Source organism: Musca autumnalis, unplaced genomic scaffold (assembly GCF_047663935.1).
Source record: "Musca autumnalis isolate F117 unplaced genomic scaffold, ASM4766393v1 scaffold_2, whole genome shotgun sequence".
In the NCBI taxonomy this organism is placed as follows: Eukaryota; Metazoa; Arthropoda; class Insecta; order Diptera; family Muscidae; genus Musca; species Musca autumnalis.
Genome location: NW_027411755.1, coordinates 1182541 through 1208060, shown reverse-complemented (window position 1 = coordinate 1208060; position 25520 = coordinate 1182541). Strand labels below are relative to the sequence as shown.

At 36.2% G+C, this 25520-nt stretch overlaps 1 long non-coding RNA gene and 1 pseudogene across 1 annotated transcript in view; one reads left to right on the top strand and one right to left on the bottom strand.

Annotated features, from left to right (window-relative positions):
- LOC141393501 (uncharacterized) overlaps positions 1-25520 on the bottom strand; it is a 590028-nt gene that overhangs the window by 343317 nt on the left and 221191 nt on the right. The gene's annotated exons all lie outside the window — the stretch shown is intronic.
- Positions 8714-10335, top strand: LOC141394768 (protein phosphatase EYA4-like; annotated as a pseudogene).

Sequence of the window (25520 nt, the reverse complement as noted above, 5' to 3'; positions counted from 1 at the left end):
GTAAACATAGTATAAATTTGCTACTAAGAACTTTATTTATATATTTTAATCGCTTCTCCTTCATGCTTTGCAGATAGATTAGTGATGTCATATTGCTGTTGATAATAGCAGAGGCTCTGGATCCCAACAACGATATCTTCATTGATATATCCAAACCTTGAAAGAAGAAAATCTAAACAATGATCTCCATGATATTTTCGTTCGATGCTTTTTATTAAAAATTCCCTATGTCCGCTAACAGCTGAGTCCATGGTACAATAAACAAGGTAGATGCATCGACAAACAAATAAAATTAGCTTTGGCATATTGATGTCCAAACACTTAAATAATTATTTATTTTGTGTTTTTTTTTTCAAAATACATAGTTTGACTTAAGACCATTTTTGTTGTTTTAATATTTTAAAACAACGAATTTATTAGTGGAGAAAATTTGGCATTTTTCGCCAAGGGGTAAGGCAGGGAAGCCTATAGTTTCGATCCTCGCCAAAGGTTTGTGGATATTTTCCACCGACGTTATTTTTCAATAACTTCTTCAACAAAAACGCTTTTATACTCAAACATCTATCGTCGGCACGAAATATAAGAATGGTCAAAGAAAAAATCAGATCAACAAAAAATGTTGTTATGCTGTCTTCGTTGCAATTCAACGACACGTGACAGTGGAAAGATTTGTCTTGTTTTGTAAACACTTTCGTTGGGGTTATTTGAGGTTACCTAGGAGAAACATTTCATTGAGATTTTTTCTTTGGTCACTCTTATATTTCGAGTTGACGATTAATGTTTAGGTAGAAACAGTTTTTTATTGCAGAAATTATTGAAAAATAACTTTGGTGGGTAATATCTACAAACAAGAACAAGGGACCAAATTTTCTCCACTAATAAATTTGTGATTTTAAAACATTAAAACAACAACAATGGGATTAAGCCAGACTATTGTGAAAAAAAAACAAAATTGCCACAGATATCCCAGTAAAATCGACACCATTGTCTAATTATTTATTTAGTTAGTATCAATTATTAATTAGTTAGTATCAATTGTCTAATTTGCTATTTTCATTAAGCAATAAAGTTCTAATTTGTCAATCGTTTTTGCAAAGAATTTTACTTAGGACAATTTGTTCCGACAGTTCATGTTCGATCAGTAGGGCTGAAGAATACCTTGGCAATTGTGCCATGGCTGATCCTTCCACATGTACAATCGATCTTATTGAATACATAGTTGATTATGTGCAATAGAATGATTATTGCCCAACACTGCTTTTAAAATAATACCAGAAACATTCAAAGGTCAATATTTCTATACCAACATTTCAAAATTCTGTTCAAACAATACACAATATCCAATACTATTTGACAAGTGTTCAGTTAAAGCTGTCAGCAAATTTGATATCAATTCTCAATACAAAAACAAAACATTTAACCAAGTTTTCTAGAAAATAAGGCTGCTGGTTAATTATCCTCACTAATAATGAACATCAAATGGAATAGGTTGTGACACACTTGTAAGTAACGTGTCAAAGTTTACAACCATATCATGGCAGTTTGACTGGCCTCTGTAACTTTGTTTCGCACCAGCTGAAATAATCCCAACAATAAAATGTCAGAATAGTTGTTTTTTTTTTTACATAAGCGCTACAACAGCATTACATTTCCTCCTTCCATTTGAATAGGAATACTTTTTTCTTCTTCATTTAGACTCAGTTAAGTGCTGACAGAGCAGTTTTGCCTTCGTACTACATTAGCCGTAGTTATTTATTTGCAGCTTTACCAATTTGTATAGCCAACTGAGACCACCTTCGAATTAGAATAGACAATGAGACTGTTATTCGGAGGGGCGATTTTCATAAATTATTAACGTCGACAAACTGTGGCAAGCTTGCAGAGCATTGAAAATACTAAAATAAGATTTACATTAGGGGGTCTTTAATGGTAATGCCGAAATAATCTTTAAATTAGCATCATTAAATGCTGGAAATGAATCCAATACGTTATAGAGGAAAATGCATTAATAATGCTAAGCAACAAGCCAATGTTGAAAAGGACCAATTAAATATAAAGATAACCTCCGCTACTGTAGTGTGTAAATATCGATCTCATAGAAATACTAAGCATTGTATTAAAACATAGTAGGACACAAAACTTTTCCAACATTTCTGATTTTGAGATATATTTATTATTGAATTTTTATTCTTTGTTAAACCTTTTTACAAGATAAATACAATGTTTATATTAACACTTTTATTAAAATATATTTTACAACAACTATTATTCGTAATCGAGCATTAGTCATTCTCCCATTATTATGAATCTCCTTTTGTTATAGTTTGGATTTACCGATGTTCCGGTTAACATAAAGTTAAATGTGATGATTAAAGGAGGAGCTTCTTCGTAGTCGACTATTGGTCGTAGTTGACTATTGGGCGTGCTAAAACTGCGTAATCAACGGTACTTTTTATACATATGTATATACATCACGGATATACACGGATATACATCACGGATCGATCAACGAAAATTGCCGATTATATTCGGTTTTCGTCGGCTAATGAATAATCGAAAGTCGACTTTTAGAACACGCTCTAATAATCGACTAGCCGAAAATCGACTTTTAATTTTTCAAGAAAACCGAACAATCGAAAAACCATTTATTGTTGCATAATACTGCGTATCACTAAATCTGGACTGGGCAGACTATATGATACCCTACACCACTACCCCTGTGCATAGGCTTTTCACTGGGAAACATGACTTTTAGGTAAATACTTAAGTGAAATGTGATTCTGAAATCTTTTTATTAGGTCGAACTTGGTCTTTAGTCTTTTATCAGATATAACAATGTACTTGTACTGATTGAACGCTTTGCAGAAGAGAAAAAGAAAATAATCTGAGGTATTTGTCATTAAAATAAATATTTCAATGTATTAAAATTGGCATGTAGCAATAAGTCTGATATTTTGATCAAAGCCAAAATATTTGGTATTAATTTCATGCTCATGAGGTCTAGATGGTGAGATGGTCGGATGCTTTGGTAACGCAATTGGGATCAATTTGTAGCTCAGAATGTCACTTTCGTTGACATACACCCAACCAAAGCTCAAATAATCGTCAGTACAATTCAAATAAAAATAAAAAAGGAAAAGTGGGATGTACGTCATCCTATTTTACGTCATTGTAATGTGATATTTTCTATTTCCATTGACGGGCTTTGCTTTAGGAAAATGTACCACTATTAGAAGAGAAGATATTAGCATAAGAATAAAGCGTTGAATTTTACCCACATACACGCAGAAAAGAGATATTATAGGAGCAATCGATTTAAAGAACAAAATAGCGTATTTTAAAAATCTGAAAATGTATATTGTTGTATCAACCATATATTTTGTGTCAGGAACCATAATGACACAATATAAATTGTTGGGCAAACAATATATATTTTCAGATTTTTAAAATACACTATTTTGTTCTTAGAATATGATTGCTACTACAATATCTCTGCTCTGGGTGTATGGTAAGTTTGTTACCAATTCTGACTGACCAAACTCAATAGCCTTATTTTTCTTTGGGACCCCCAACAGCCCCAAAATTTCGTTACGATCCCATCAAAATTTCGACCTGTAGCCATTGTTTGACCACCTGCGCCAACCTACTTTGCATCTCTGTAAATGTCAACTATTCTTCTTCCAATGCTTTTGGAATACCCATACTAGAAGCTGGAATACTTGTATAAGAACAACACTTTGAATTTTTCTCTACATTCGTATTTTGCCAATTCCGACCGCTGAATATTATCTGACCATCAGCAAAATCAATAGCGATCCGATCGAAATTGCGAACTGTAGCATGAAATGAATAAATGACATATGTATCAGTCGGCAAAGCCGACTGATACATTTTTACTTGTTCTATTCTTATTTGAAAACATTATTTTGACCATGTTAGAACTCAAAAGTCATACGTCTTTCGTTGAAAATATTTCCAGATGTGGAAAAAAATCTTTCGCTCTTTGCTGAGCTGACGGGTATAGCCAAACATTTCCTGGCTAACACTAAGTTTACATTTACGAAATCCACTCAATTTCAACTGTCAATTTAATTGCTCAAACGTCAAATTAAATCCAATCGATTTCAGATGAGTTCTCTCTCTCTCACTATGGAATTGACAGTTGAAATCGAGTGAATTTCGTAAATGTAAACATAGTATAATTGTTTATAATTATATTATAATTGTTTAAAGTTTAAAACATCAGTCTGGCTAGATGCGGCACTCGATAATATGTATAAATTATCAATTGGAGACTTTTTCATTTTTCGTCTTTTTACCATTTTGATCCAAAAACTCTGAAAAAGTTTTTAGGCCAAAGGGCAAAAATGTGCATAGTAGGGTACTTGTCCGAGTTTAATGTTTCGGAACACTCTTTATGAAAAACCAATAGAAGTTCTAGCAATGAAAACTTGAAGTCAGATAAACGATCCAACTCATTCTACCAAATCCTAGCAAAATACTCTTAATCTCATTCTGGACTTGGTATATGCTCTCAAGCATAATTGTATATGTTGAATCCCAACGTGTTCTTATATCTCGTTTTAACATTTTCGACAATTTGTTGGTCAGCTACGAGTGTTTAAAATATCTAACAACGTTTTTTGGGCATTCAATCAGTTTACCCAATTCGGGAAGAGGATGTTTTTCAATAACATCATCCATAACAGATAATACAGTCAGATAAACATAAGATTTGCAAAACAGTATATTGCGTTAACCCCCTGAGTAGTTTTTGTATTTGCTTCCCTCATGAACAAAACAAATGGCAAACAAACATCATCTTTTATTCACTCATACTCTGGCCTCCCCATAACAAAACGTCAATAAGTACCAGACTACAAAATCGAAGCAAATAATTTTTGGAATATTTTGGTCGATTTTATATTCTTGTTCGATTTTCGTGTTTAGTATGGTCTCTTGCACGACTTCTAAAGGGAGACCAAAAATTTAGCACGATCGTGTCACATAGTGCAGATCGTGTTTAGTCGTGTCGTGCAAAACCGTGTCGAACAAAAAAGCACGATCACGCACGGTCAAAAATTTATTCCGGCACGACACGCACAAACACGGCGTTTTTCGAGAAGGCACGAACACGCACTACACACGGCACGACACTCGCCCACCTCTAGTTTGTACCTACCACCTAAAATGTCAAAATGTAAAATTTCAGCAGAATCAGCTTAAAAATGTGTCAAAAACCTTCGAAATACCCTTAAATTGGGTTACCCTTGTATGGGGGATATAAAACGTGAAACTATGACGACTGTGTTTGGTAGAGAAGTCCACTGGTCACTCAAAGTACAAATTGCAAATTATCAGGAAAATCGATTCATAATTCTACCACCCAAATATCAAACAGTTCTTAATTTTATACACTTATGTACCTTGAGAAAAATATTATGCTTCATTAATCGTAACAATTCGCAACTTGAAACCAGTTTTTCTATTAAAGCACACACAACAAACTAATTTTCATTTTTCTTAACACCGCTCACTCTCACTCAAAATTATTGCGGTCCAAAACATGTTTTGAAATTAAAGAAAAATTAATAATTGAAGGGGTTTCCAGAAATGTGTTGATAACTTGTTTAAAGCAGAGTACACATTGCCAGTTTTGAATGACAGCTTTGCTCGAATAATCGGTTGCTTGCCAGTGTGACCGTTCATTTTTGTCATTCATCATGCACCCACAAAAAATTTTGTGGTTGTTGGTCAGGTGTTGGTTGTATGATGGTATGATAGTGTGAACCAAAAACGTCATTCAAGGAATATATTTGCAGTGTAATTATCAAATAAAAATGAAGAATTCGTGTGTTTTATTAAATTTGGAGAATTACTATTGGAATTGGCGATACACGCGGTCATAAAAAAAGAAATTTGACGATACAGTGAACGGGATAACAAGGAAAAAAGCAAATGGGCAACAAAACAAAAAGGAAAAAAAATAAATTTCTGCAGTGAGCTGTTGAAAAAATAAAAAAATCTGCCGGATTGAATTGTGTGTGCGGTACTAATAGATGTGAAAATAGCTATACATAAAACCAAATTGTGAAAGGAGTGAATATTATAAAAGGAAAAACGAGATGGTTCTGTGGATGACGCCAAAGCAAAAATAAACAGATTCGGGTATTGTACCAATGGAAAAATGTGCTCAATATCTTCCAGTGTCTAATTGAATGTGCTATACTAATAAATGTGCTGTATTAATAAATAAATGCTTGTGGTTTTCCAAATTCATTATATGTGTATTTTTAATTTAGTGGAAGTCATGGGTCGCTGAGTAGGGATTTTCATGGACAACATTCCCAAGTAAATAGAAAATAGCCATATATTTGTTAATATGCATCATTTTATTGATTTTTTTATTAGTTTGTGGTTGCCAGTGCCGATATTTATTGAGCAAATTTTACAATTTGACTGACGGCTTGGCATCCAACATGAATGATAGTGTGACCGCTCCGTAAAACCCAACAAAACTGAAGCAACCGATATTTTCGAAAAATCGTTAGTCAAAACTGACAATGTGTACTGCACTTAACGGTAAGTGCAAATTTAGTACAAAATTTGTTCTTATTGTTTTGGAGTGTTTACTATCTTATTATGAAGAAAAACGCAAAAAAGGAGGATGTCAAAAAATGGCTTTTGGCCAAGGAATTGGCATTTGGAACCAAAGTGCGTTGTAAAGGTGAAGTTTTCCACTTTCATTATCACGCTCAATAGAAGTGGATATATTCGCATTAGAATAAAACCTTGTCTTCTTCTTCCATTCCGACTCCTGAATATGATCCGACCGTCACCAAAATTAATAGGCTTCTTCCCATCTAGTATCCCTATCAACCCCCAACATTTCGTGACAATCCGATCAACATTGCGATCTATAGCGTGATTACAAGGTTTAGATGGACAGACGAGCACACATAGCCAGATCGACTCAGCTCGTCGAGACATTCATTTTGGTATATATAATACGACGAAATAATAGTCGTAGACCTATACTTATATATACCAAAATGACAAACTTTTTGGTTAAAACCAACTGTGGTTGGCGTAATGAATAATGAAATTCTTTAGTGAAATTATTTGTAATTTGTAATTTTGAAGGTGATCTGAAATTAACAACCCCAACTACCAAATGTACAGACCTTCTAATTCGTGCACTATCCACATTCTTAATCCACAAAATCAAAGGGAATTTAAACTGAATTTAGGTATTTCAATATGGCAATGCTGTAAAAGAGAGCCCATATTCATGTAGGAGAGAGAGCATTTTCATGCTCTGAGACACAATTCGCATTGCAAACAACAACAAAACAGTTGTTTACCAGCAAACAGCTGTTTCGTAAATGCAGAAACTGTCGTCTGTTAGGTTAAAATTAAATGCACATATAACGCAAATTAACGTTGCCTGTCTAGGGTATTAGTATCTAATAAAAATTATTTAAATATTTATGTGTTACATCTTCATTTAACATAATTAAAATCATTGCATCAATCATTGCACAAAATTAGTTCAAATTACAATTATTTAAAGTTCATCAAGTTAATAACCTAGCCGTCCAATTGTATGTGTGTGTGTTGCCATGAGGTTTTGGCAGCCACTTTCATTTAATGTCTGTTCTAAACTGCACAGAACATAAATAATATATCACTCCTGAAGAGATGTGTATGGACATTTGTGCTATCTGGTCTCTTAAGAAATTATGAGCCATGTCATAAAATACGCATGCTTATTCCCCTTATTCCTGTAGTCATTAATTTTTTAAAGGAAAACAATGACCTTTTTTATGGTGATACGATATGGTTACACATGGATAATAAATATATTCATCTGTTCTTTTATAAGGTTTATTCTTATATCTAGAAAACAATGATTGAGCACTTTTTGTATTTTCAGGCTAAAATGTACAACAATTCAAAGCAACAACAATATAAAAGAGGAAAATGTTTTTGTAGGTCCCAACTGAGGGATGTCAAAATAAAAGAACGTAAAATAAAGGATTTTACATATTATAGTATCAATAATTGCTTCTTTGCCTTCTAACCTACATGGGATGGTATTGCTTCCGGTATACCAAACCATAATTTTACTAAATTGAAAAATACATATGAACTTTATTATAGAATTATTTCTGACTAAATTTTTGGTGGCATGACATTTTTAATCGCTATAGCTGACATCATACATCTTTCTGCGTAATTAAGCTGATGGTGGCAAAATATTATTGCACTTCAAATGCACAACAATTAAAAGAAAATTAAGCCGTTGTATTATTTATTGTCTTTTTTGTTCGTTTCTTTTCAGTCTATTTCTCAATTGAAGAACAGAGGAAAGGGACAATTCCGTATATCAATGACTACGGAAGAAGCTCAATTTGGTAAAACCTAAAAAGGCTTAAGAGATAAAGAGCGCCATTGTATACCTTGACAAATCCCAACACCATCGTTAATATAAAGCCCAAATGTATGCAGCTCGTGCCTCACAATTTGCGAAAACCATTACCATGGCTTGTAGTGTACAAAAACAACCCACATCCAATCCCCTAGCCAAGGGCAGTTCCATGTGGCAGGCTCAAATTTTTCGGAAAGTCCCACCGACACCCATTCTACTACTCCAGTTTTGCACAACACTCACTCGCCGCATTCTCCTCTACCGATCTCCCCTAGCAACAACATGGCTTCAACGGGCAATACTGCTCAAAGTAATGCAGCGACTTCATTGCCAAAAACCACACCCACGGTTAAAACGGGTCGTTCAAGAGGACGGCGCCACCAACAACCTAGTCCAACGCGTAGCTGTACCTCCGACACACCCATTTCTTTTTCAATGAAATCGAGGAATGTGATCAGGTTCATATCGACGATGTCTCATCGGATGATAATGGCCAAGATTTGAGTACATATAACTTTGCCACAGATGGTTTTCATACTGGAGCCCCACCTGGAGCTCCGCCAAACTTAAATTAGCTTTCAGATATAGGAAAATAAAGGAAATCTACAATACCTATAGGGGAAAGTAAGTACACAAAGTGAGAGGATAAATTTTGACAGTGAAATTAACATTTTTTTCTTCTCCTTTCAGTGTTGGCGGTTTATTGGGTCCTGCCAAAAGAGATGCTTGGCTACAAATTCGCCAGGACATTGAAATGGCCACCGACAACTGGGCATCTTTGGCTACCAAATGCTTAAATATGATAGCTCAGCGAGAAAATTGTGTAAATGTATTGGTAACCTCAACACAATTGGCACCCGCTTTGGCCAAAGTCCTACTTTTTGGCCTGGGAGGCATTTTCAATATTGAAAATATTTACAGCGCCCATAAAATAGGTAAGTTTTTCTATTTCAACACTCTTTTTTGGAATATAACTTATGTTTTTCTTTTTATGTTCCATTACAGGTCAGGAAACTTGTTATGAGCGTATTGTGACGCGTTTTGGACGCAAAAGTACCTACGTTGTTGTGGGCGATGGTGCCGAAGAGGAATCAGCCGCCAAAGCTATGAATTTTCCATTTTGGCGGATATCATCGCATAGCTTTGTACACAGCACTTGATATGGGTTTCTTATGAAAATCTTTACGATTCATAGTGTTTGTTAAGGCAACAATGTAAATTCTTAGAACAAAAAAGCGAAAACAAGAAACAAACAAAGCAAAACAAATGAAAGAAAAAAACTTCTAAAAACACGCACTAATTTTGAAAGACTTTAAGAACAACAACAAAAATTGTACAAAATTTACACTAACTTTCGAAGATGTAATATTTTTTATAGTTATAAATTATTTAATAAATTGTCTATAGTTTACGTTCGACACACACACAGATAAATGCATAGATACGTAGATTACGAATATTATTAAGCACAAAATAATTTAATTATTTTGGTTATAACATTGTACATATTAAATTATATTTTTCGTTCATTTGGTTCTTAACTACTACTGTATAATGTTTGTATATTATTTTTAGTTATAGTTAAACAATATATATATACGCGATTGTTCTATTAAAGCAAGCACATATTTGTCTCGATTAAGTAGATGTATTTGTATCTGTATTTTACATTAGTATTAAATGTTAGCGACTAGATGAACAAAAACTGATAATGCGTCCTGTAATAAACCACAACGACGCCACTAACAATGAAAAATAAATAATATTATTATAAATTATTTAGTTAAAAATGTATTATGCAGAGAATATTAAAATGCAAAAAGAAGAGAAAACTAAAAACGAAAAATATTATAAAAAATAAAGAAACCTTAAAATTAAATAAAAATTGCACTATTATAATGAATGAATGCAGTGTGTATTTATTAAAGAATTTAGAATCCACAACAAAAAAGTTCAAACAAAACCTTGAAGAGAATATCAAAAACGAATGCAGAAGACATACATACGTTTTAGAAATTAGATCCAAAAAGGCAGTTTGGGCAATAAACCGAATAGCACTGTAGTTCCAAGATTTAAAAATGGTTATTCAGTTATTAACACTTATGTGTGAAATATAGGAAAAACACATGTTTTAGCCTGCCCAAAACATTTGCAACTCCGTAGTACGAATATCTATTAGTTATTTTTTTACGAGTTTTGTTGTTGTTGTTGTAGCAACGCATATATGTTCGTTCGTGTATTATTTCAGTTATCAAGTTCCTATGTATCCGGACTCAAGAATTCTGCAACCTGGACTGGTTGCGTCCATAAAGAATGAGGAGACAGGTGAGTGGGGTTAGCTGGGCAGTTGAATAAATGCAGAGTATCGTATGGTCCCAATCCACATGCTGGGCATATGTTGGGTATCGTGGCGTCAATTCTGGCCCAATACGAATTGAGGCGGCTGCATCGTCCGGATCTTAACTGAGCTAAAACCACTCGTGTTTGCCTTGGCAGCTGTCGTTCTTCTGCTGCGATGGATGGGGGATGGTTTCCAAGTACGGCATTCACACTGTATCTTCGTACTGCTTGCGTAACCATGTTGGTGTGAATGCGATTCAAGCCTGTCTGATAGGCTCGTTGATCTAGCGGTTCTCTTTTATACCTTTGGACCTCTCTCTCTAGATCATGAAGGTCTCCCCTGACGTGCCTGGGTGGGGGAGCCTGTCCATTAAATCGTGACAGTTACTGTATCGACAACATCTTATTGTGCTGATGTAGCGGTAAAACCTTCGCCTCCTCATGAAGATGGTCCACTGGTGTCAGGAGGCATTCTGGCAGGTTTGAATTTTCTTCCAATGAGATGCGCTAACCTTTGCGGACCACGCTGGCGCCGCATAGCTTACCACAGACCGGCCTATTGCATTGTAGGTGGTCAACAAGGTTTCTTTATCAGCACCCCAAGTGCTGCCGGTCAGCGACTTGAGAACCTTGTTCCTACTTCTGATCTTATTGCAAATAGCTGTGGCATGCGCGGACGACTTGAACATGCTATCGCACGTTACACCCAGTATTTTAGGGTAGTTAATGGTCGGAATCAGTGCACCATCGCCCAATATGTTCAGTGGGAGCCGCTTCTCAGCCGTCCATGTGGTGAACAGCGTGGCTGTGGATTTAGCGGCGGATATTTTCATATTCCTCAGATGGAAGAACTGCACTAGGTCAGCTATGTAGACATTTAACCTGTCACATATGTCATCGACGATAGGACCCGACGATCGTACAATCATCCGCATATATCACGATCTCTATGCCGTCTGGAGGGTGTGGAATTTCAGAAAGGTAGAGGTTAAACAGTTCCGGAGATATCACCCCTCTTTGGGGAACTCCCTGTTTCACTCTACGGGTTTTGGACTTCTTGTTTCTTTACCCAACGTTTCAAACATGGCTGGAGATTAGTTTTCTCTATATACTCGAACAGCTTGGCATGGTTGACGGTATCGAAGGCCTTCGATAGGTCAAGAGCCACCATGACTGTTCGGTCGCACGGCCTTTTCTGGTTCAGTCCTCTACTGATATGTGTGGATATGGCGTCTAATGCTGTTGTAGTACTATGCATTTTCCGAAATCCATCTTGATGTTGGGCAACTGGAAAACACCTTCTCATCGTGGGGAGGAGTAGCGCCTCTAGGATCTTTGCTACTGGCGACAGGAGTGAAATCGGCCGCTGGCATCCTTGCCAGGCTTCAGTAGCGGGACCACCCTGCCAACTTTTCAGGCATCCGGTACAACATGGGTGGCTAACGATAGGTTGAGAACACTTGTTAAATACTCAACTCCAGGTTCATCCAGCTGCTTAAGCATTACCATCGATATTCGGTGCGGGCCCAACGCTTTGGACGATTTAGCATTTCGGTTGCAGATGCCATCGTAAATTGTGGTGGTACCTCCTCGGCTGGAAGAGCTCTTCTTATACGGCGTAGCACACTTCTCTTCGCCCTATCACTCTCGGGGAGCTCTATGAACTGCCGGTTAAAATAACACGCGCACTTCTTTGGGTCAGTTACTGTCACGCCGTTGAAAGTAACAGCCGTTCTGTCATCCTTCTTTTCCGGACTCGAGAGTGATTTAACCGTTGCCCACAATTTAGTTATTCCTGCACCAATGTTGCATTGCTTCAGATGGTCTAGCCACTTTTTCCGCTTATGTTCGCCCACTATCCTGTTGACTTCAAGAGTAAGTTCTCTAACTCTTGGGTCTTCGGGGTTCGTACGACGAAGCTCATCACGTTCATTTGCTAGTCCCGTCGCCTCTGCTGGGAAATTTGGTCTTATTTCGGGTATTCGACCAGCAGGTATGTAGCGAGCGGCTGCTTTAGTGATGATGTCTCGGAAAGTTCTCTCAGCTACCGGAGGATCTGAGGGGGTGGGCAATTGACTGAAGCGGTGATTGGTAAATTCTCTGAAACCTTGCCAATCAGCTTTAACATGGTTCAGGAAAGTACGGCGTTCAGAGGTTATGAAGTCGGGTGGTCTGTTTACGGAGACGATGATAGGGAGGTGGTCCGAACTAAGGGAAATGACGGATTGCCAGGATACGTCATTTATCAGACCTGGTGCCACAATGGTGATATCTGGCGAGCTGTGGCAGTTTCCTCTAATCCTCGTAGAAGCGTCTTCATTCACCACGCAAAACGTGGAGCTATCGATTTGCTCTGCCAGCGCCGTACCCCGCTGGTCATTACCTAGGACGGAGTGCCAAAGCTCATGATGAGCATTGAAGTCCCCTAGCACCAGACGGTTATCGCCCTCTAAAAGCAAACTAATATTGGGCATATAATGTCGGGCACAGCTATTCATCGGCGGTATGTACACATTAAGCAGCTCTATCTCGGCAGTACCACACTTTACTGCTACCCCCATACACTCCATGTATGGGTCACTAGAGCCAAGCTCAAGCGAGATAGGTCTGTACTGGACAGACTGGTGTATTAGGAAGGCAAGTCCTCCTCCTCCGCTTCTTGTGCGTAACCTACAGGTGGCGGTGAGCTTTGTTTCCTGGATCGCGGCGACCATGATGTTTTTCCGACTCATAAAGTCCACAATTTCACTGACCTTATTGCGGAGACCGTTGCAATTGAATTGCAGGAATGATGCATTTCCGGGCCGTTGAACAACAACAAAATGTGGTGTTAGATGCTGCATTTGCTGTTGTTGTTGGGGAGACTGCGGAGGCGTCTCGTATTCCGACGACGACGACGAAGAGTCAGACGACGACGTAGAAGACGCACTGGGTGATGCGCTGACGCAGCAAGCAGCAACATACCTGTCGCTGTAATCCCGGGTGCTACTAAGGCCAGAGCACCCACGAAAATGCACCCATTCCATACATCCATTACATCTCACCATTGTTGACATATGGTAGATGCGGATCTGGCAAACGGAACATAATTATAATTTCTATCCCGGCACGGACCAGAAGAGCTCGGAGCAGGCATTCCGGGATAAATTGCCGCTCCCATGGTGAAAAAAATACACGAACACAAACACATAATTGTTGAGGCGACGGCCCCTGGTCGAAGATTCCTCCGAGTCAATCCGGTGCATAGAACCGGTCGTCGCGGGATTGACGAGTTTTTTTTTGTGGGAGTTTTTGCTATTTCCCCCTTATACGCATGTCTATTTTGTCTGGACTATAAGGTAAATTTGTTGTTTTCTTGAATTTTTAACGGTTTAGTATCTATTGAACAGAACCAGAGAAAAAAGGATACACATATTTGACCTTTACAATATCGATCTTGAAAATGTTGACGTTTAATGGATTTAAGGTGTTTACAATTTTAGTTCTTTATGACAAGAGATTAAATCAAAATTCATAACGGTATAGAAGATACAAGCTTGACAAAATAATTCTTTTGATATCAAGGCCTCAATCATTGGGTCCATAACCGTGCAAGTGATTATAAAAAACGCCGAGACAGGTGTATTCTTTGGACTTCGACTACGCTGCGGTGTCAGAATAAGAATATATGTAGTTAATTTTTTCGTGTGGCACATATATTTGAACCGTATATAAATACCGGTACAGACTTGCTCGTTTTTACTCGCGAGAGAAAAGTGTTTGCGAGTACGAGTACTTGAAGAAAACGAGTTTTGCAAGAAAAAAAGAGTGGGAGTGAAAATGCTCGAAATAGAGTGCGAGTTTACTCGAAGAGTAAAAGTTGAGGGCTGTGAAGTGAAGTAAGGGGGGCAAGTTGAGGGCAGGGAAGTAGAAGGTGGGTATGCCCCTCCCAGTAAAAAACGTCCCATCCAAAAAGTTGACAGCCTCCACAAATTGCCCCCCCTCTACTTGCCAACCCCTCAACATCCCACCCTCTCCTCCCTCTCAACTTCCCAACACTCAACTTGCCCCACCCCCAAAAACTTGCTCCCCAACCCCCTCAATTTGCCCGTACTCTATTTCGAGCATTTTCACTCCCACTCTCACTATTTTTAAACCCCGAGTACGCGCGAGTGTTCCCAAATAAAACAAAAAATGGGGAGTAAGCTTCTTTTAAAACTAGCACTCTTCGAATACTCCCACTCGCAGGTACTTTTCACTCGCGAGTAAAAACGAGCAAATCGGACTTTTTGCTCGCACTCTTCGAGTACTCCCACTCGCCAGTACTTTTCACTCGCGTGTAAAAACGAGCAAATCGGAGCTCTGATCACAATTCAATCACAATTGAATACAAAATATAGTTGGAATTAAAAAAAATAATAACATTTGTTTATTATCTAAAAATATGATAACAATTTCGATTAAGAGGTCACACACACAAGTCAAGCGAATGAAACACAAATCGTTGGATGTACATGAGAATGAAGAACAATAGCAGATTTCTAAAAATAAACAAAGATTTACGAACGACCACGATCAGTGCAGATATGATAGTTAACAGTCATAAAATAAAAGCCAATGCGATTTAATTTGACTTGAACCTTTCAACAAATCATGGCCAAGATGAATCCTTTCAATGATCGTCTTACAACACAACAGATAGACACGTTGTGTTTGGTTTGATGGACAATTGGATGTTGAACGTTTCAATCTCATAACCAAACGACCTGATTGATGGTGGTGATGGACAGAAGAGAATTGTAGAAGTGCAGAACGTATTTGCAACGATAGCACATCAAACAAAACAATTCTTGTTTACAATGGGCAATTATCGTTAATAAAAATGATGTATTGTTATTGTTGTTATGCTGAGGGAAGAAGCACCAGAAAATGTTGAAGTTAATCATGTTCCCATGCTGTTCTATTTATAAATCAATTGTTGTCCTTTTGGCGAGTTAGGACTTAAATGATTTATGGAGTTGTACATTAAAGTAGAAGAGAGTTTTCAAACTAATTTCTATGGCATAATTGGGTGTTTTAGTGTCAGATGCGGCATTAACAAATTCGAATATAAAAGATATGAGAAAATTCTGATGATATAAAGTTAATCTATCTTGAAAAATATTTCAAATTCGCCATACATTTACCTACCGACTTTTACTTACACAAGAAGGTCTTTTTGCTTTTTCTTATTGCCATTTGTAATACGCGACTCCAACTGAAAACACATTTAAGATGATACACATCTTAATTAGTCAGTGCCCATTATTTATTGTTCAAGTACGAAGAATGATGTATGGGCAACACAGGAAACACTAACGCAGCAAATCTCTTGGTTACATGTGCGTTTTGATATTTAGTAGGAGTATTTTGTACATTCAAACATGTTACCCTATATAAGGATTAGTTATGTTTTCAACATTTTAAAGCACATAACCTGGCTTTTAAAGCCAATTCAATATGAGACATGCATACATATGTATGTGCCTGCACTCTGTCAGACAAAATCATCAGTTTTTATCTGATTTCTATCTTCTATTTCTATTTATATCTTTTATATCTATGTCGAAAGGCATATAACAGAACCACTAGTAAATCATCTATATAGGAAAATATGATGTATGACCCATCTGAAAGTATTACATATCAGCAAGGAAAATCGATAATACAATGAAACGTTTTAGGAGTTGTGTTTAAATTTCCATTGAAGCACCATAAACCGCAGCTATGCGAGTTGTCGGTATCCTCTCTTAATGGCTCTGTTCTGGGATGTGTGAAAACAATTGTATACCATAAATCACAATTGTTCACGTGTTGAAGTGGAGGTAGATTGGTTGGTTAGGATTCTTGGTTATGTTTTTACTGTATTTTTTTACTTTGTTTTTAAGTGACTGCATTCTCAATCCATTCAGCCAGTAAACCACACAACCACTCACGGCACCTGAAAACTCACCACGCCACATCATTTCTTATTTTCGATTCCTTTGGTGATGCGTAGATGATGTGTGTGTATTTTTGCGGTATAAATCTTTTTTAATGTTCACCTGCTCGTTTTGGGGGAGTTAATTGCAATTTTAATATTTAATTTATTGTGGATGTACCATAAAACACATTAAACAGAAGCCTTTAATGGGGAAAATTAAACGTCATTCCGGTTTAGGGGGGAGCAAAAACAAAAATCGTCAATGAAACGTTTAGTTAATTGAATTGGGGTTTATATCAGAGAGCGAGAAGCTCAAGTAAATTGGCCATAATGCTGTTTAATGGGGGGAGATTGCTTGTTGGAAATTGAATTGTGATGTTGACTCAATTAAATTGAAGCAATGTAAGTCCGAAAACAAATTGAAATGCGAAAATGTTTAAACTTTTTCTCTGATAACAGGGATATACAGTGAAATTGAGAACTTCAAATAAAAGGTTATTTCAATTTTAATCCACTAACACAAATGTTAATTGAGAACTTATCTCGAAATTTGGGTTAAGGTGTGGCGTATAAATTATAAACCAGGCCTTCCACGGCTTGAATGCCCGAGATCGAAATACTTCTCTACAAATGGTGTCTGAAGAGACGGCGTTCGGACTAGCCTATTAAAAGTGGGTCACATATGATTGAGCTAATTTGAATCGGTGTGCACACTCATTGATATGATTGAAGTCTTCCTCGTCCCTTGGTAGAGGTTTTATCAAAAAATCGCAGATTTCTACGATCCATTTTATTCCCATTGAAATTTCCATGCTCAAAATCATCACTGCCAACAACATAATCGGACAACTGAACGACACCGTGGAAGATTACAAATAACCCACTATTGACAACTCCAAAACATATACAAATGTAAGTCAGCAATAACGCCTCTTTGTCGCACACCTTCTGGTTATTTTAGAATTTATGATATCGACTTGATTGAAAATTCACAGTTGCCTTCTTAATAGCTCACTTAGAACATGGCACGATGGCTGCCAAGGATGCTTAGCTCTTGCTGTTGGCCCGTTTAAAGCTGCGAGGAGATACTCAAAACAAGACAAACGAATCCAAACGGGCGTCATTGCATGAGGGAGACTAACGCTATTGAGAATACTGATTACTGCCGGTTTGCTTGTTGGCATTGCATCATGATTAAGCAATAAATTATGACAAGATTTGTTTAGGTTCGGTTTCGTTTGTTTGTTTGTATATCAGTAGGTTGTTTGGTTTGGTTGCTTCTCTGCAAGAGGTTCATAAACTTGAAAAAGAAACAGCCAACAAACATTTGAACGCTGGAAGTATCATTTCTTGGTAACGGTAAATTTGAAGTTATTGCTGCGGAAATTGACAAAAAAACATAAAAAACTGAAGAGATCTGACTTTACCCGGAGTAAAATAAGGATGGAAATAATCATGAGCTTTGGGCTGAAGAAATCACTGTCATTGCTGCTCACTTTTCTCGTAAATGGAATCTAAAAAGAGAAGCTTAACTCCAGAACCCCATTGAAATTATATGTTTTGCAATGAGAAAAAATATAAAATATTAATAAAATCCACGATTATATGTTGCTTGAGAAAAAATTTTTAAAAAATCCACGATTATAGGGCAGATGTTGCTTGAGAGCATTTTTTTAAAAAATCAACGATTATAGGGCAGATATTGATTGAGAAAAATTCTTAAAAATTTCAACGATTATAGGGCAGATGTTGCTTGAGAGCATTTTTTAAAAAAATCAACGATTATAGGGCAGATATTGATTGAGAAAAATTCTTTAAAAAACCCACGATCATAGCGTTGCTGAGAAAATTTCTATAAAAATCCACCATTATTTTGAGAAAAATTCTTTAAAAAATTGATAATTGCTTGAGAAAAATTCTTTTAAAAATCGACAATTATAGGGCAGGTGTAGCTTGAGAAAAATTCTTTAAAAAATTCACGATTGTAGGGCAGATATTGCTTGAGAAAAATTCTTTAAACTATCCACGACTATAGGACAAATGTTGCTTGAGAAAAATTCTTTAAAAATCCACGATTATAGAGCAGACGATGCTTGAAAAATTGCATTAGAAAACCACGATTATAGCGGATGTTCCTTGAAAAATCCGCGATTATAGGGCAGATGTTGCCTGAGAAAAATTCTTTAAAAAATCCACGATTACAGGGCAGATGTTGCATGAAAAATTCTTTAGAAATCCACGATTATAGCGGATGTTCCTTGAAAAATCCGCGATTATAGGGCAGATGTTGCTTGAGGAAAATTCTTTAAAAATCCACGTTGCTTGAGATTTTTTTAATCCACGACTAAAGGGCAGATGTTGCTTGAGAAAAATTCTTTAAAAATCCACGACTATAAGGCAAATGTTGTTGAGAAAAATTCTTTAAAAAATCCACGATTATAGAGCAGACGATGCTTGAAAAATTGCTTTAGAAATCCACGATTATAGCGGATGTTCCTTGAAAAATCCCCGATTATAGGGCAGATGTTGCTTGAGGAAAATTCTTTAAAAATCCACGTTGCTTGAGATTTTTTTAATTCAGTTTTAAAAAATTTACTTTTATAGGGCAGAAGTTGCTAGTGAAAAATTCTTTAAAAATCCACGTTTATGGGGCAGATGTAGCTTGAGAAAAATTATTTAAAAAATCCACGTTTATCGGGCAAATGTAGCTGAGAAAATTTGTTTAAAAAATCCACGTTTATAGGGCAGATGTTGCTTGAGAAAAATTCTTTAAAAAATCTACGTTTATCGGACAAATATAGCTTGAGAAAATTTGTTTAAAAAATCCATGTTTATAGGGCAAATGTTGCTGCAGAAAAATCCAGAAAGCCACGCTTATAGACGAGACATTTATATGTGGTTGGATGTTTAGAAGTTGTGAAAATACATAAACTGTCACAGCCATTGAAAAGAAATGTTATGCCGTGAAACAAGTTAAATGCAATACCAGCAGCCATGAATTTAGGCAACTGCATAAATGCAGAGAATAACACTTATTTCATGAAAAAAGTTATACTCTAGTTCTTCATCCACTTTATTTCACATATTTCCTGTTGTCGAGCTTGTTTTACTAACTTGTCGTGATTTTTGCTTCAAGAATCATAATCAAGGTTACTATTAAATTCCTCTACTCCAGACTATTTCTAACAAATATGAACTTGGAAAATATTTTCCCCCATTTGCTTTGTTTTTTCTTTCACTTTTAGTGAACAGCGAAAAAATGCTTTTTATCCCTTTGGATATAGAATGCAACCACAAAAGCCAACCACAGAAGATCTGAAACGGTTTTTAGTTGACTTGAATATAAAAACTGCAACAGCTTATCCTGAAATGTATTCAGCTTACATCAGTGTGTGTTGTAATTCATACTCATATATATATAATATATGTATTGCCACACAATAAACAGCGAGGGTGGTCGTATTGTAGGAGTAAGGAGTTTATTTTAACGCGTTTATTAAAGATTTATATAAGATATTGCGTTTTTGTTCAGTATAGGAAATCAATTCTCTCAAAGGAAGGTAGGAAGTAGTTTGCACGAATGAAGTCCTCTATGAAAATAAAATTTTGAATGGTGGACAATAAAAGACTTTATTGAATTTTAGTTAATTATTTATAATTTTCAAACAAGATGTTTTACATTGACATTCAGTATTCTTTTATTACAATAAATCTATTCAACAAGTGTTAAAAATCTACCAGACAAATTTAGTTTATTAAAATTTACCACGTCATTTAATCACAATTTTCCAGTCACAGGAAATTCGAAATGCCTTTGTAGACGACATTTATCTTTTCAGCAGCATTGAACTTCCTGCTTACCTTCTGTTACGATCGCATCATATGACAGCAATTCTAAGGTGATTTGATGTACATTTTCAACACTTTTTCAAAATTAACTCATCGCATTAATCAAGCCATCAACGTCAAGGGCACTTTATAACACATTTCATTGTACAAATCATGCAACTTGCACATACACACAGACACACCCGCGGAAGAATAGTAGGTAGGCTGGGTTCCACAGCTTCTGATAGTTGCCGCAGATATACTACAAGAAGACAATTCGTCTCTGCATGGTGGCTCCAATTCACACAGCATACAGGGAATGCAGACAGGAGTAGCATTATAAACTGGGAAATGACGAGGAATGAGGAACGAGTTGAGCTTGACTAACTAAGTGACTGACATTTATTTTACATTTGTGGCCATTTTATTCAAGACATTCATGATGATGATGATGACCACTTTTATGTCAATTTCCGTAGCTAGCTAGCCAGCCAGTCAGACAAGCAAGCAGCCAACAGAGGCCAGTTAGCAGGCCAAGCATTTCTTTCTTAGTTCGCATCACGTTCAACAGTTTTGTTTCCTTTGCAATTTAAACATCGATTTCTCTCAAAATGTTAGAAGTTCTTGAAGTGTGGAGTCCACCATGAAGACGCGAAGAAACAGTGTGAAGCTTATTCCAAACATGTCAAGTTTTTGAGAAAAAAAAAATTGGAAGTGGTTTTCTACAAGTCTGTAGTAATGTTAGCGGAATTATGAGATTGGTTTTGAGGCAAGTAGGGTGACTTTTTATGAATATAGTAGAAATCCAAAATTATTAAAATTAGATGTGTTCTATTGAAATGTCTCTTTCTCTGGGAACAGAAAAACTTGGCTAAATAGTGCACTGCGCACAAAGTTAAGCTAGTGTCAGGGTGGTACTTAATTTGAATAATGATATGCCGCAAGTTAATGAGGGTTCAACATTCCATCCACCTGACAGTCAATTTTCGCCTAACACTAAGAAATTTCATTGAACGTTATTAAGACATACATTTCGAATTTCAACAGAGGTTTTCGAATGTAGAGTGTAATATATCAGGCAATTAGATTCTCGATGTGATGAAAATAGTGACAATGTTTTTAGTCCTACGAAATATCAACAAGTCACTTGTAGAAGATGGATTTGATTTTCTTACACCACCATAAGCCTCCTTGCGACTATTTGTCGAACGGAGAATTCATCGGGTGATCAAACGTTTTCAACTACTACAACTTAAAATACACACTAAAACACTTTATTACCACAATACTATAAGTATACCTAGTATTGGATTTCTCCTTCGAAGCTCTATATTTTAATATATAGCCACTAGCTTTCCAAAAGTCTTGTAGAGCAACCATGAGCCGATGTCATTCGCCCATCGGATAACATATGAGCTGTTTGTATCATAGACCTGACACATTGTCCCAGAACACCTTTTCCGCGAAATATTATCACGCATAGTAATAAAGCCATTGAGTCGTCTGGGGGTCTGCACAGTCAGTGACAACAGTTCAAACTTATTTATACGTTTTTATACCCTCCACCATATAATTAAGGGTATATGATTTTTGGTACATAGTTAAAATAATCGTCATTCCAAATATGGTTTTGTAACTAACCTCCTTGACCGCGGAAGATATGTCCGTTTTAATTTTAATATTTATAAAAAATTCTACAAAATCGCGGTTTGATATAATATGCTATTATAAGTCATTGCGCTTATGCTTACAAAAAATATGTAAAGAAATTACAGCAGCATCCAGACATTGTGAGAAACAAAATGAAGCCTATGGCGTAAGGGTCAAAGCTATAATATTCATGATATTTTCAAAAATACGAAGAAAATATGAGGAAAAACTAAAAATTATATAATTCAAAATTTTTGTGAAATCTTTAACTTTCTCTTTGAGCAATAAGATGCCCATTGCGTTCTAAAGCCAATAATTGGACAATAAAAAAAACAAAAACGTGTTTGCTTCAACACATTGTCCCTATTTTTTAACCTTAAAATGGCCACAGTTTAAGCGTTCAATTCAACATCGATATAGGTACATATGTCCGTCAGTCTGTCCTTCTGTGGAAATCAATCTAGCGCCCCAACGAATTGAAGTATGTGGATAAAATTTTGATAAAATCTATTGTAAGTCCGTAGAACTTTTTGTATTGAAAATGGGTTTAATATGTAGGTCCACGTTTTGTTGGTGTACCCCCCAAGCAAAGTGATGCTTCGACGCTTTATCGAATTTTGAAGGTATTTGTTTTTTTCGAATTTTCCAGAGATTAAAAACATTTCTATCACAAATTGTTTTCTATCAAAAAATTGGTATTACGCGACGAAACACTTGAAAGGAATTTTGAAGGTATTAGTCGCATTTGACCACCGATTCGGTTCTAGTTTGTTATCTACATTTTCGGTCTTAAACATTTTAGACATAGGTCCTCGTTTTGGCATAGCTCCTATATAAAGATATCACCCGATTTCAAATATTTTGAAGTTTTTATCTACATTTTCGATCTAAATTGACTTAAATTTGGTATATATGGTTTTCAGTGATTAAAAACTTCTCCACCAAAAATTGTGGACATAGGTTCACGCTTTTGCATAGACCCATATTCAGGTACTTTGAAGTTTTTGTTTACATATTCTGACCAAGTTAGCTATAATTTGGTATTTGGTATTCACAGTGGTCAAAAAAAATTACCCATTTACAATTTTGGACATAGGATATAGTCCATATATAACAGTGCCACAAGAACAATGTGTTTACTTATTCACATTTAATTTTTGCTAGATCTGCAGAGTTTCTTAATAAACAGTACTTTGTTTCTCAAAATATAACGGGTGATCCAACTAGAGGTACTTTTTTTGACTGATCACGTGTGAATCGTGTCATGCTATCATGTTATTGTTGTTTGGCATTTTTTCGTGGAAAGACTTACGATTGAACAATGTTTGCAAATCGTTCAACTTTATTACGAAAATTCACTTTCATTGAGGAATGTCTTTTGAGCCAAATTTTATTCAGCTAAGAGGGCCATTTCTGGCTTTATAGGTATGTAAACAAGGAAAGTAGCCGCATTTAGGTTAAGAGCAACGTAAAGAGATTCAAGAGGTGTCACTTCATCCAGGAAAAAAACAACGGTTTCGTGTGATTGGTCAGCTGGTAGAACCATCAGCCCATATTTCTTCAAAAATGATGTCTGTGAGAACGTAACCTTCAATGACGACCATGATAGCCGACTATTTAATGCTTGAAGCTCGTGATCTCGGCAACATTTAGGTTGCAACAAGACGACGCTTTTCCCCACATGACATCAATCAATGGTTTTATTAAGAGAACACTTCGATGAGCAGACAATTTCAGGTTTTGGGACGATCAAGATCGTGTGATATCACACCTGTGGGGATATGTAATGTCTAAAGTGTATGCGGACAACCCAGCTTCAATTCAGGCCTTGGGACAAAAATCGCGTGTGTCATTCATCAGTTACCAGTCGAAATGTTCCAACATTTGATAGACATAAACTTAAGAAAAACAAATGCCAAAGAATGTTCATTCAAATGATAATAAACATTTCCCATTTTATTAGAATTTTCTGCGTTTTTTTCTTTAAAAAAGGTTAGGAACCTCTAGTTAGATCACCCTTTATATATGAACTGCGTCACGTCCTGTCACTCTTAGCTCTACAATGTAAAGTATTACATGGAGTAGCAACGTTAAAATTTTAACCTCTGATTGGTAATAATTTCCAACAAAGATTTAAGGTCATTACAGCTTGAAAATTACTATCTCAAATATTTTACATTTTGACTGGGATTCTCATCTAGCCATTCTGTCGAACACTAAGAGAAAATATATTTCCTTGTACTTGAAAATGTTGAGTGTTTGCGATAGCTGGCTATACCCAAAGCAAGCAAAAAAACCAAAGCAAGAACAAAAATGCCATGTACAATAAAAACAAAAATACAACATGTTTGATATTCCTACATTATTTTCTAGTGGCTTTTTTGTTTTTGTTTTTTGTTGTTTGTTTTGCAACTGATGTTCATTTTTCACATTTATGGCAACATCATTTGTTGAACATTTGCTGTAGTAGTTGAGTTTGGGGGACAACAGATACTGACAGCAACATTCTCCACTGCTTTGTAACATTGATAGTGTCAATTGTTTACAAAGTTACCCACCCACCTTGCCTGTCAAACAACCATCCAGCCAGGCCCCCAGTGAACTCATAACTTAACCTGGAATAACAGCTGACAAGTCAGCATATTTTATCTGGCATTAATAACAAGTCCTTCCATTTGAAGTGTTAATGGTCATAATTACAACAAATTTATAAATGATTGATTTAGACATTTGGGATTGAAATACATACATATATACGGTGACTCCAACTTCTCGAATGCATCAACGAATTTAAATATAAAATGGAATTATTAACTACGCACAAACTCACACACAAATGCCCGAACAAAAACTCAATTTTGTCTTTTCTTTCAGTGGATTTTTCCAATGCGCCTTTCCATATTTTCCGCCTGGAATGAGCATAACATCTAACCACTTGTAACAGAATTCAGGCACGTTTCTTGAATGTCATACATGTTGGATTGTGGAGCATGCAACATGTTTTTCTACTAACCATTTCCAATGTTGGCAACAGCTTGTGGGGGTGGTATGAGCAACAGTTTTGTTGCTTCTTACAGAGCGCAACAGCACGTTCAACAAGCCATTGCAAGGCAAGGAACATGGTATGTATTTTGAATACTTTACATAAGGGATTTACGGCAAATTAACATAAAACTTATTTCGTTTAAAAGCAATGTAGAATCGAAGGAGGAGAGAATATGGGTTTGGACAATTGTAAAATGCATTTCCTTAAAATGTAGCATTTTTAAGGAAACGTGTCTTTAATTGTAATTCCATGTTACAGTGCTAAACGGAAATGAGTACAAACAT